This window comes from Oryzias latipes, chromosome 4 (genome assembly GCF_002234675.1).
Source record: "Oryzias latipes chromosome 4, ASM223467v1".
Classification (NCBI taxonomy): Eukaryota; Metazoa; Chordata; class Actinopteri; order Beloniformes; family Adrianichthyidae; genus Oryzias; species Oryzias latipes.
The window spans coordinates 25681002-25695021 of NC_019862.2; the positions used below are offsets into that span (position 1 = coordinate 25681002).

Genomic DNA, 14020 nt, shown 5'->3' on the forward strand with positions numbered 1-14020 from the left:
AGTCTCTGTTGAGGTGATGCCCTGCACTGTTTTTAAACTAGATGACAGCAACACTGACGCTGCAAGGCTCATCAAGACACTGTAGCTGTGACTAAATCCCAACTGGAACCTATGTAAAGGCAGAGAGGTCTCCATTATACAAACCCATTTGATCTAAAGAAGAATTTTAGTTCCTGTCAAAGTTCTGCCCTAAATATACAGAAAGTGGATTTGCACCTTTTCAACATTAAATGAGAGACTTTGAAGAAGTGCAGTGGCTCTGTTTAATCAATCACAACTTTTTTTGAAGTCAGGAGTTTGCATGAAAAAGTTTTATTTTAGAAATCAGATTCTCTTTGAATCAGTGCCTTCAGCTTCCTCTATACCTTAGACTTTCTGTTTCCTCAAGCTCATTCATGAAGCTTTACCTGACTAAGCTGTGATTGAACACACCTTGTGTCTGATTTCAGCACAGCATCAAGCAGCTCTACAGTGTATCTTGATTGTTTAAGTGTGAACCTCCATTTATACTAAAGCAAGTTCAATTTACATCATTTCTGTTTCTGGCAACTGTAAAGCTGAGCCTTATGAAAAGTCAAGCTCAGTAGAAAACAGATATAATTTACTGAGGACTCACATGTGGGCAGGAGACTGATGACATGTGGAGGTGAAACTTTTGGTTGGAAAAGTAGGGCAGAGTTGACATCTGAATCCAGGTCCAACAAGCATAGCAGGGGTCATAACAAAATATCCCTCCAAAGAGGCAATGAACTAATCCCTGACCAAGAGTAAAAGTCACAAACTGGTCAAAGAGGTAGATTTGAGAACAGACAAGTGCCCAGGGTTAGAGAGAATACCATGCTTCTTCTTCTTCTAATGGTTTCTGACAGGCTGTACACTAGTGGGTGTAATGCTGCCCCCCACTGGTGTTCATTGGAATCAAATCCAACAACACAGACAAGTTTGACTGAGTAAATGAATGACTTCTGATCTAACTAATAAATCAGAAATACATAATGAGATAATGGACTGAAATGGATAATACCATACTTGACATACACTGAGGGGATACTGAGACAATCTGACAGAGGGAAGGAGTGCAGGCAGGGCATCTCCCAAGTGTTCCCAATGATAGTGATTACCTTAACCAGAACCAGCTGAGGAGGAGCAGTGAGTGAACCACACCACTTGACTCTTTCTGTCTAGGTTCTGTTAGTTCAGGGGTGTCCAAATCCAGGCTTTGATGGCCTCCAGGAGGTTTTCCAGAAATCCTGCCTTATCTGCTGCCGATCACCTGGATCAGGTGTATTTAGTCAATAAGGAGCTTCAATGGCAGGTTGTTTAAAAAATATGTAGAACACCGGCCCAAAAAGGCCTGGAGTTGGACACCCCTGTACTAGTTATTACTTTATGCATCATGACCATAAGCAATTAAAGTTTATTATCAATATGTTTATATTAGCAATATCACTTAAACTTTAGAAAACATTATGAGCTAAGTTTAACTGTCAATGATCATCTTGAACATTTAGGGGTGACTGTGTAGCAGAGGTAGAATGGTTGACCTGATTGAAAGGTTGTTGATGCATCTTTCATGCCAATAGTCAAAAAGTCCTTGTACTGGACATATTTTGTACTTGTTCAATTCAATTCAATTCAATTTTATTTGTATAGCCCAAAATCAAAACAACAGTCGTCTCGATGGGCTTCGAAGTAAAACATGAACTCAAAAGGATCACGAATACAAAAAGTTCAATAGAAAAATACTAAAATGAACTAACAAACTGACTAAGCTATACTGGCATCCCTGCCCTTAGACCCCCCTTCGCGGTAAGGAAAAACTCCCAAAAAAACCGGATTCCGGAAAAAACGAAGAAACCTCAGGGGTGCCCACATGAAAGAGGGATCCTCCCCCAGGACGGACAGGCGATTTATCAGAAATCTTAGAGAAGAATTAACTTATCTAAATCTACAACTACATATATAAAAGTCCAGCAGACGAGCTTCATCCAGCCGTGGTTGTGGGGACAGTCAAAGGCGCGAGTCGAGCCGGAGACAGGATCCACAGCCAGGTGTAGGAGCAGGAGCAGAGGCGAGGTACTCGGTCAGGTACAGAGCAGAGACGAGCCAGAGATGAGCCAGAGGCAGGATCCACAGCCAGGTGTAGGAGCAGCAGCAAAGGCGAGGTAAACGGTCAGGAACTGGAGCACGGATGAGCCAACTGGAGTCTGGAAGCACTCCCACTCCCCAGGAGGGGAGAGGAAAAGAGGGACAATACATGAATCGCACTGCACCAAACAGAGGCATGGAGAACTAAATGATAAATTATGATCAAGAATAGAGGAGAGGAAGGGTAGAAGTAAAAAAGGAAAGAGGACAGAACCCCAGAACTAAATGATAAATTATGATCAAGAATAGAGGAGAGGAAGGGTAGAAGTAAAAACAGAAAAGAGGACAGAACCCCAGTGCACCATAGTTACCCCAGCTTCAACTTCTAACAGCCTTTTAAAAGAAATAGTTATTATTAAGTTTAATTTAAACAAATTAACATTAAGTTAAATAATCTCTGAATACTAACTAGTCTGACAATAAGCCTGTCCAAAGAGGAATGTTTTCAGTCTAACTTTGAATGTAGAAACTGAATCGGCCTCTCTTACATGAGCTGGGAGTTTATTCCATAAGACAGGGGCTTGGTGACTAAACGCTCTACCTCCAACTGTACTTTTACTAATTCTAGGAACCACAAGCAGTCCTGCATTTTGCGAGCGAAGTGTTCTCATTGGATGGTAAGGGACTATGAGGTCCTTAATATAGGACGGGGCCATTCCATGTAAGGCCTTATAGGTTAACAGGAGGATCTTGAACTTGATTCTGGAATCAACTGGGAGCCAATGGAGCGAAACTAACACAGGAGTGATGTGATCTCTTCTGCTAGTTCCAGCTAACAATCTAGCTGCTGCGTTCTGAACAAGCTGGAGACTTCTTAAGGAACTCTTAGGACACGCTGATAACAAGGAGTTACAGTAATCCAGCCTCGACGTAACAAATGCATTGATGAGTTTTTCAGCATCACATTTAGAAAGTATATTTCTGATCTTAGCAATATTCCGCAGGTGAAAAAAGGTAGTTCTGCACGCCTGAGATATGTGAGCCTTAAATGATAAATCCTGGTCAAGTAAAACCCCAAGGTTTCTAACTGTGGAATTGGGGGCTATACTTATGCCATCCAGGGAGACTATCTGAGCAGACAGAGTATCTCTGAGGTTTTTAGGACCAAGTATAATGACCTCAGTTTTTTCTGGGTTCAAGAGGAGGTAATTAATTGTCATCCAGGTCTTGATGTCACTGATGCAGGCGTTCAGTTTCTCTATCTGGTCATTCTGGTCAGACTTCATGGATAAATACAACTGCGTATCGTCGGCATAACAATGAAAATTAATGCTGTGTTTCCTGATTATGTTTCCTAGGGGTAGCATATAAAGCGTAAACAGGATCGGTCCCAAGACTGAGCCCTGTGGGACTCCATAGTTGACTCGAGTGCACTGAGAGGAATGGCCATTTACATTAACGAACTGATACCTATCAGACAGATAGGATTTAAACCACTGGAGAGCAGATCCTCTGATCCCTATGTCCTGCTCTAATCTATGGAGTAAAATACCGTGGTCGATAGTGTCAAAGGCAGCACTGAGGTCCAACAGGACCAGAATAGAAAGTAGTCCCTTTTCTGAGGCCAATAACAAGTCATTAGAGACTCTAACTAGTGCAGTTTCCGTACTGTGGTGAGGTCTAAACCCCGACTGAAAGTCTTCAAAGTGGCTGTTGTCCTGTAGGTGGCAGTAAAGCTGCTTAACTACAACTCTTTCTAGGATTTTAGAAATAAAGGGCAGGTTTGATATCGGTCTATAGTTGGCCAAGATGCTAGGATCCAAACTGGGCTTTTTCAGAAGAGGTTTAACAACTGCATATTTAAAAGACTGTGGCACGTAACCCGTTTCCAGAGAGGCATTTATCATTGTTAATATGGGATCATTAATTAGGGGAAAAGTTTCTTTAAAAAGTCTAGTGGGAATTGGGTCTAACAGACACGTTGAGGATTTGGAGGACGTAATAATTGATGTTATTTCCGCTTGATCCACAGCAGTGAAGCAGTCTAATGTTACAGAGGTTTCTATGGATGCCTCCATTTCTACCGCTTCAGCCTGTTCTGGGCTGATAGTAGGAATAACTTGATTTAACTTATGTCTAATATTTGAGATTTTACTATCGAAAAATGTAAGAAAATCATCAGAGCTGAGAGAAACAGGAACATGTGGTTCTACTGAGCTCTGACTGCGAGTTAATTTAGCTATAGTGCTAAAAAGAAATCTTGGGTTGTTTCCATTCTCTGATATTAAGGTTGAATAGTACTGGCTTCTAGCTCTACGCAGAGCTTTTTTATAATTTAATAGGCTATGTTTCCAGATATCCAGAGACTGCTCTGAACCGGAGCGGCGCCATTCTCTTTCCAACTTACGGGTTTCTCGTTTAAGAGAACGAGTTTCAGCGTTAAACCACGGTGCTACTCGGTTTTGTCTGACGAACTTAGGTTTCAAGGGGGCAACAACATCGAGTGTACTCCTGAGGGCTTGTAAGGCATCATTAACAAAGTGGTCATTTATACTAGGACTGATACTATGGGAGCTGGTCTCAGAGTATTTTCTCAGAATATCACTAAGTACTGGCTGAACTGTGTGTTTAAACTCAGACACAGAACGGTCAGTTAAGATTCTTCTAAGCTGTTTCTTATTCACTGGGGCAGAAGGATGTTCCAGTGTAAGCTGGAAGGTAATCAGAAAGTGATCAGAAATGATGGGGTTAAGAGGAAGGACACTCAGCTGGCTGATCTCTATCCCATGGGTTAGAACAAGGTCCAGGGTGTGCTTATGACAGTGAGTGGGTTCATTCACACTTTGGGTGAAACCAACATCATCTAATAAAGCTGCAAAAGCCTTTCCTAGGCAGTCACTGGGGTCATCAACATGAATATTAAAATCCCCTAATATTATAATTTGATCAGAATCTAAGACAATAGTCGATAGGAAGTCGGAAAACTCAGTTAAAAATTCTGAATATGGGCCGGGGGGGCGATAAATAATTATGAGTAAAACAGGTTTTCGAGTTTTCCTGTTTGGGTGACTTAAAGACAATATGATGCTTTCAAATGAATTATAAGCATTTTTAACTTTAGGGCTGAGAAGTAAGCTAGACTGTGATATTACTGCCAAACCACCTCCTTTCCCTGAAATCCTGGATTTCTGATAGTTAGCATAAGTGGGGGGGGTTGCTTCATTCAATCTAACATAGTTATCCTGATGGAGCCAAGTTTCTGTTAAGGCTAAAAGACTAAGGTTTTTATCAGTAAATAACTCGTTGACTAAGAGGGACTTGGAGGAAATGGATCTAATGTTTAATAAACCGCATTTAATTACATCATAATTCTGCTTGTGAGAACTGCTGTCTGTCACTTTAAGGTTTCTAAGACGCGCTCCTTTCATTTGTCTTTCAGCACATAAGCTAAAGCTAGGACCTGCTTGACTTTCCCTGCATGGGTTTTGCACCGGCACTAACCCTAAGGGAGGCTCAGAGGAGCGTTTTCCACTGCTGCTCTGCGCCCAGGTTTCGTCTCTGGATTGTCAGGTTAACAGACTAAGGCTAGCAGAAATGTTTCTAGAAAGAAGAGCGGCACCGTCCCGGGTGGGATGGACGCCGTCTCTCCGCATGAGACCGGGCTTCCCCCAAAACGCGCTCCAGTTATCCACAAAACCAACGCCGTTTTCTGGGCACCATCTAGAAAGCCAGCGGTTAAATGATGAAAAGCGGCTGTACATTTCATCACTGACTAAGTTCGGCAGGGGACCAGAGAAAATTACAGTGTCGGACATCGTCTTAGCCAGTTTACACACCGAAGTTACGTTTAACTTAACCACCTCTGACTGTCTCCGTCGGGCATCATTACCGCCTGCGTGAATCACGACTCGACGGAACCTAGACTTATTCTGAGCTAACATCCTAAGGTTCCCCTCGATGTCACCAACTCTGGCCCCCGGATAACACCTGACTGTAGCCGCTGGGAGCTCCACGTTTCTAACTTCAGAAGAGCCTATAACCAGAGTTGAGTGTTCAGCGGGTGTGTCGCCGAGGGGGGAGAACCTATTACTAACGTGGAGTCTCGGGTGCTCTAAGTTTTTGCGTTTAGCACTATGTTTCCTCCCAACCGGTACAAACCCCTGACTGTCTCCCGGCTGTTGGGAGGGCGCTGGGGTGCTAGCTAAGTTAGCCCTGGTAGCGCGGCCCGCGCTACGAGTAACGACCTGGCTAGCCGGCTTAGCTTCCACTGTGCTGAGCCGCGCTTCTAACTGCTCCAGCCTGGCCTCCAAGTCTAACACAAGACTACACTTAACACACCTACCGCTATTTTCACTAAATGAGGCAGGATCATCACTAAACATATGGCACATGGGGCAGGAGAGAGGAGGAGGGGCGGAAGGAGTGGTGGCCATGCTAGGTTTTAAGCTAAGGCTAGCGGTGTTTAGGTAAAGAGAAGTGGTCTATTTAGCAAAATGAGAAAGTGAACAGCAAGCGGTTTAACAGTGGTGAATTCGCTAATAAAAGGTACTAGATGTGGATATTAACCCAGATAACCCTTAGAGTAAGCTGTTGTCTGGTTAGTCTCTTGCATGACAGCTCTGCCCCCATATTTGTATGTAGGGTGAATAGAACATGTGACTGAAGCGCTTCGGACCTTAAATAAGGTAGAAAAGCACTATACAAGTATAAACCATTTATCATAAGCCATGAATTTGAACTTCATATGAGTTTACAAATTATGACCTTGACATGCAGACAAATGATGATTGTATATCAAAGCCAAACAAAGATTATCCATTTCAGTTCCTATTTGGATATGATTACTGCATTGTCCCTCCTTAACCAAAACATAGTACATCCAAGTTCTTTCCCATTAAGCACTTTTTTTGATTTTAGGATTAGTTTCCACATGTCCATGTTTTCTTTCTGTCTGCCTGAGGTTCACCTGCATTGCATTAAACATTAATGCATCGCTGAAATTAAATAATGTGATTTTAGAGATTTAGAGGGATTTGTTTTGCCAAGAGGCAGTTGCTCCTCATTTCCATTCTCCTCTCACTCTGCAGGTGGTTTCAGAGAGCGCTCTGCTTTTTTTGCTGTGACTGACAGCTCAGAGGAACCTTCCGATGACTCCTCTGCCTCTGTTATGTTTCACCTCTCTCCATCTTCTCTGCTTTATTTTTGCTTTGATGTGCTTTGTCTTTCTATTATACACGTATGCCTTTGTCTAGCCTCCCCAGGGTACTATGTGTCCCCCAGCTTGGAAAGTGAAGGAGCACTCCAAAAAAAGGTGGCTGGATTATCTTTCTCTTTATTCTATCACCTCCTCCAGGGTTCTTACAAAAACACACAGCTGGAGCCCCTGCTGATTGACAGCTGCTGCAGTTCATCATGTCAACTTCTCATGAGCAATCATTACTCATAACCATCTCTCTCAAGAGACAAACACGGGCAGCATAAGCCCAGTCCCTTCTCAAAAAAATCTCAGGGGGTTCATCGACCAAAGGATCATGTTTTAAGTTTACTCAGTTAGGTTCTGTTGTGTTTTTTTATAGCAATAACTACTCAGTAGCTAAGGGTCATAAAATTGAAGCAAGAAAAAAAGATCTACTAAATTAGGTTCAATTAAATTAGAATTGTATTCTATTTAAATTCACTCTATCCAACCCATCTACCGTTAACCTAATTCCATTCAAAGATGTTCCTTTTTACAGAGATTTTTTGCAGAACCAGGAAGAGAACTTTGCAGAACAAAACACTGTCCATAGCCCAGCTTTACTCTAAAATGCAATTACTAACTGTGGGATAGAAATCGGTTTATATTATATATTATCAATACACAACCTGAGGTGCTGCTGTGGCCTGGAATGGTTTCCTGTTCTGAAGATTTGTAGAAGACCCATGGTAAAGATTCTCTTCCATTGCAGCAGGAGATTCTTACTGCAGGATAGTTGCTTACTCGCCTTTGCTCAGTCAGCTTCTAAGACTCACTCCAAGAAATTACTCTTTTTAACATGCTTGTCTAGCTTTTTTCTCATGATGGAGAACATATATAAAAAAATTTAAGATTAAAACAGTGTTTCTGAGTGTTTATTTATTCAAATCGTTATAAATCAGAAGGAGATAAAAAAAATGGTGTTTGAAAAAGTAGCAGGTACTTCAGTTGACGGGCCACAAGCTCGCTGATTAGAAGATTTCCGTTGATCGCGTAAGGAGTTGCGTTGTGTCAAAGAGAACTGTAGGTTTTGATGGAGACATCTCTGGTGTTAAATGTTTAAAGCTTAAAATGGGGGGGGAAACTGTCATGGTGCCTCTGTCAGTCTGTCCTCCCCTCCCCACTCTGCTCTGCTTCCCTGATTGGATCCAGCTGTGGACGCTCACCTCATCATCCACCTGCCTTCATAAGGAGATCCAGTCCCAGCATTCATCGGCAGTTCGTTGCCTCTTATGGTGCTTACCTGGTCACTCAAGTTGTGCCTACTATGTTCCCGTACTCTTGCTTATCTTCTAACCTCCCTCCTCTGCCTCATCTACAGGACCAATCACCAAGAGCTGTCCTCCTGGGTCTTTCCATGTATGAGCAGTCCATTCCTCATCCGCAATCCTAGCCTCAATCCACGCCATGACTCCAGCCCAAGTCAAGATTCCCAAGCCACGCCACAACTTCAAGCCAGTACTCCCGGTCGCCACACCAGTCTCATCTCGCCAGCATACAATCATCAACTTACTCACCCTCGGATTCACGTCCAGGAAAATAAATCCATTTAACTTCCATCCAACTTTCCTGTGTTTCTTTCCAGGTTTTATGATCTGGGTCTGTCTCGCCAAGCAGAACATGACAAAAACAATAAACTTTTAGGGGTCGCCAGCTACATTTGTCTTTTTTGACCCCCCCCCAAAAAAAAAAAAGAGTATTTTTTGCATATAAAATGGGGAGGGGGGGCACAGGACGCAAGCTTCCAGTTCCCGACTTCTGATTTTGGCTAATGACTGGGGACCATCTTGTTGTCTGCAGCCAGGTCCTTTTGCAGGTGACTGTTAGTTTCCTGACTTTTATTTCTCTCAAAGGCAACAATTGTATAATTATTTTCATGATGACCTTTTAGGTGGCAGTACCACTTCAAGTAACCAATAAGCATGATTTACTATATGTTGCTTACTAATTTTCCAACGTTTTCTGTAGCATTTGACCACTTACAAATTATGAATCTGGTCAAAGGTTATTTCCATAACATTGCAATTTCAGTGTGAATTTTAATGTATGTAGTACAACTGTCTTACTTTCAATCCAATTCTTAAGGAAAATTCCGTTTATGTAAATTGCGTGTTACATGTCTGGTCTCTATGTCGCTTCTTAGTCAAACAGTTAATGCTTATATAAAGGAATTTACAACCAATTATGGATTTAAAGTTGATTTAAGAAAACTGTTAAAGTTGTACAATCCTTTTTGGAAGCACAATTGCTTATTATTCTCCTAATCAAATGAATTAAAGCTTTTTACTTTGCAATGAAAATCCAAAAGAATTTTTAAATTGAAATTTTGCTTAATTGCATCATAAAAGTTCATTTCTGGTCCCAGTCTGTGAATAAAGGACACTGTCCATCAGAGAGGAAGACCTTGATGTCATACCTCATTAAAGTCAGTCATGTTGCCACCATGATGGATTGTTGGACAGTGCACCAGCACAGTTTGTTAGATGTCACAGCTCACTGGATGGATGAAGCAACCTTAGGGGGAAAATCTTCTGCAGTGATGTGCCAGAGGGTCACAGGGTCACCCTCCTCTCATGGTCCAGTATTGATGACATTCGCTGTCATGCAGAATAAAAGGGGCAAAAACCACAGAAGACGGCGGGTCATAGCTAATAAGAGCATTTTATAAATTCAGCAAGTGATTCCGCCTGCAGAACAGAGCAAGACAGAAACTCTTTTGAAGATCATATCCTGGATCCTGGAACAAAACTGTGGTCTGAAGTACCAGCTTCCTTGAACAGAATATGCATGTCTGAATGACACACTCACTGTCATAATCAGCCTTTGGGGAATGCCAGAAAATCTACATGCGGCTTATTTGACTCAAACTAATGTGGAATATCACAGATTTATAACTATTGTAAAACCTTTTAACCCTTGTGCTATCTTAGATTCCCCCCCCCCCCCCATACATTGATGTGTTCTCCCTACCATGACAAAGGTGGATAAAGGTGGAAAGATTTCATGTAATCCATGGACACTGGTGAAGATCACAAATCATTGAAGAAAAAGGGTTCAGAGCACTGTCTAGTGGGTCTAGATGACCCAACTCCCAATGTTAAAGTACCTAGGATAGTACAAGGGTTAATTTGGCAAGAGGACCTAGATGCCGATGACAATTTTGCTGTTCTGAGCCACAAAAAAGAGGTAAAAACACATGTTGTTTCTATGGCTTACTTTGATTTATATAATAAATAATGTTGTTGAAGGGATTCATAGAATGTTGTGAAGGTCAGTGTTGGCATTTTCATTTTAACTGAAGCATGTATGGTGAATTTTTATATAAATAGCATTTACTCAGTAGAGCATGCTTCATATTTAATCCGTGTCCCAACATTTTTTTAGATGTCTGCAGACAACTACGGTGGCCCTGAAGTACAAATTACATTGATAAATCACTCAATGCAAAAACATCTGCTTTGTACTTTTGGTTTATTTTTTATCATTTAATTTTGATTTCTTGAAATTATTTTTCTTATCCAAAATGTTTCTTTTTTGCGGAACTGGTGGTACATCGCTGATTGAATGATGGTGTTTGTCCATCATTTAAACCTTATAATGATTTGTTGGTGGGATTTGCACTTCAGGGCCACCATACTCCTCACCTAACATGCCTTTATCTGTGTGCAGAAATCTGTGATACAACACCAGCTGTGACTGTATGAACATCAACCTGAGGCACTGACCTCCTGTGCACAGTGTGTTTTTTCACACAAACATAAATATGCAAGTCGGCTCATTTTAGTGTCAGTTTTCCTCAGGAGCTGCTTTTTTCTTTTTCTAAGCAAAGTTATAATAGGAAATGATGGCTTTACCTGATTGGCCACAAAAATACAGTGTCCAGCAGCATGAAATTACATCTTCCTGCTGCTAATAGGACTTTAAGTTAATTCGATGTGATCACTATGAATTGGTCAATTAGTCTGAACATTTTTCTGCACTTCTGGATGATTGCATGATTTAACCTGGATTTACTGTTCACTCATTTACACAGACAGACAAAGTGCAAAGCCCACAGAGTCTGTAACAGCTGCAGTGAGGGACCTTCTGCTGCTGCTGAACTATATAGGGTTGGAGGATTGTCCCCCTGCCCCCCCACAGCCAAATGTCATTGTGTCCTTGAGCAAGGTACTTCCCCCTCCCTGCCTCCAGTGTACCACCACTGGTGTGTGAATGCGTATGAAAGTCCAGTTGATGGTCAGAAGGTCCATAGGTGCCTACTGGCAGCCACACCTCTGTCAGTTACTATCACCGAGTATGAAAGAAGAGTGAATGAATGGATACATGTTTTAAGTGCTTTGAGCGTTTGAAAAAGCGGCGCAAAATCCACTCCATCATTATTATTATTATTGTCATTATCATTATTATAATTATTATACTCTGAATATTCAGAGCATGACAAGATCCTGCAGAGTCGGTAAAAATTTGGAGGGTAATCACCACTGGTTTTTCTGCCTGCTTTGATACATATTCACATCGAAATGGAAGTACAAAACATCCACATTTTCATAAAGAAGGACCAAGAATAACCAGGATTTAACCAGATTTAACATGGTTTCCCCTTAGTTTTTTTTACTATAACCCTTGTGCTATCCTAGGCACTTTAACATTGGGAGTTGGGTCATCTAGACCCACTAGACTAGACAGTGCTCTGAACCTTTTTTCTTCAATGATTTGTGAACCTCATTGGTGTCCATGGATTACATGAAATCTTTCCACCTTCATCCACCTTTGTCATGGTTGGGAGAACACATCAATGCAAGGGTGGGGTCATCTAAGACAGCACAAGGGTTATGCACTCTACATTCTAAAGCACTGTATAACGATAAAATGTTGTCAAAGTAAAGTCTATTTTTTTTTTCTCCTTTCAGCATGCCCCCTTAGGGGTTGCCGCAAACTGCAAATCAGTGAAAGCATGGTATTTTGATCCTTTCTTTTGTAGCTGTCCCTCCCTTAAAAATGTTCTAGCTCCATCTCTGGGTTGTGGTGTGTGATGAAAACTAGTACTGTTTTGGATACCTAAGAAAAACATAGTTAAAAACATGTTTTACAGATTTGTCAAAAAAAAAAACCAAATAAAAAAAGTGATGCTTGCTAAAGTCAAATGCTTTTTGATGTTGTTTTTGTCACTGTAACTTCGCTCATGTAAAGTGTGCCTGGCATATTTAATAAAATAGCTTTCCTTGGACAAATTCAAGCAGCAGAAACAGGCAAGCTGCCAGATTTTATTAAGCTTGAAGTTGTTTGGATACAGAGGCAGGAAGAGCCCTCACATCCTCTCAAATTTAATTTGTTTGGCTCAGTCAAGACGGTAAGATTGCTTGTAAAGACGATAAAATAAGTGGAAGAACTTTTATGCATGTTTTTGATGACAGCTAGCTTACTCGTGATGTGTTTGGGTTGATTTGGTGATAAAGTAAAGGAAAATTGAAAACAGCTCTAATTTGCCACACAATTTAGCAGGCCACTTTGGGGAAAAAAAGAGTAAAATCTTTCAATTGCCTTTCTACTATCCTTCACCAAATTTTTCTTTAGCTTTACTAGTAGATAATGAAATTCTTGAATTGGGCTAACCTGGGAGTTGCCACATATAATCAAAGTCAAACATGCTGAACAGATGGTATTTGAAATCTTAAAGTGCTAGATCAATAAAGATGTGAATCTGCTATTAAATAGAACGTATGCTCCTTTCAGCTCAAAGTCCTCTAAGAGAGTGAGATAGATTATAATTACAGGTAGCCGTCTCAAAAGATGCAGAAACTCAGCTAAACCCAATTACACTGCACAAAGCTTCTGCTCTGTGTTTTTGACACGTAAAAAAAACTGAAAAAACATGATTCAAAGTCTCTGTTACCAAGAAATATGTCTTTTCTGCTCCACAGCAGAACAGATTTTAAATTAACTGGCTTAGAAACAACTGCAGAATCGTCTAGTGGCAAGAAAACTTTCCTGGTCACTAATTCTGAGTCATTCTTGATCATCAGTGCCAGATGTTGGCCTAGTAAGCCAGAAGAAGCTGGGGATTGCTGTTGCTCAATAGTTCAATAAGAATGTCTGCCAGTCTGTTGGTCAAGAGTACAAATCTGATCCAACCAAACAGTCTGTCTTTGGGCCAAACACCTTGTGCCAACTGGTAAGTTTATTTATCTGCACCAGAAAGATATAAAACCCGACTCACACCCCACTATCACTGGCAGCTGGTGTGTTGCAATGACATTCACTCAGGTTTTTGCAACCTCTCGTAATGAAATGTCCTCCTCCAACAAAGAGGCGGATGGAACAGCTTAGTGTTAAAAACCAAACGTTTTGTGGCGGTTCATCTCTGACTGCATGAAAACAACTTTTGGGGAAGAAAAATTGACCTATATTTTCCTCAGCCAAGTCCACGTTAAAGTCTTCCCCAATCCCAACTCTCTTTCCCCTTTACCCTGGATTATCAGTCCCTTCACCAGAACATTTTTGCCAACTCCTCATTCGGGATCACACATCTTAGAGATTCTAGTAGGTTTAATACAGGAACTAAAACACATGGCTCAAACACAAAAGAACACCTTAAATAATAAGAAAAAACGAGATAACTCAAAGCAGCTGTGTGACCATCTCCACGAAAACCCTGGGCAGAGACTCAAGGAAGAGTCACAGCAGATTTACACAGTA

At 41.2% G+C, this 14020-nt stretch overlaps 1 long non-coding RNA gene across 1 annotated transcript; it reads left to right on the top strand.

The window, feature by feature from the left end:
* Positions 1 to 6604: 6604 nt before the first annotated feature.
* Positions 6605 to 8883, top strand: LOC105353993. The gene is made up of 2 exons (XR_908693.2): positions 6605 to 8559; positions 8646 to 8883. It is a non-coding gene; the product is annotated as an uncharacterized LOC105353993 (long non-coding RNA).
* The last annotated feature ends 5137 nt before the right edge of the window (positions 8884 to 14020 follow it).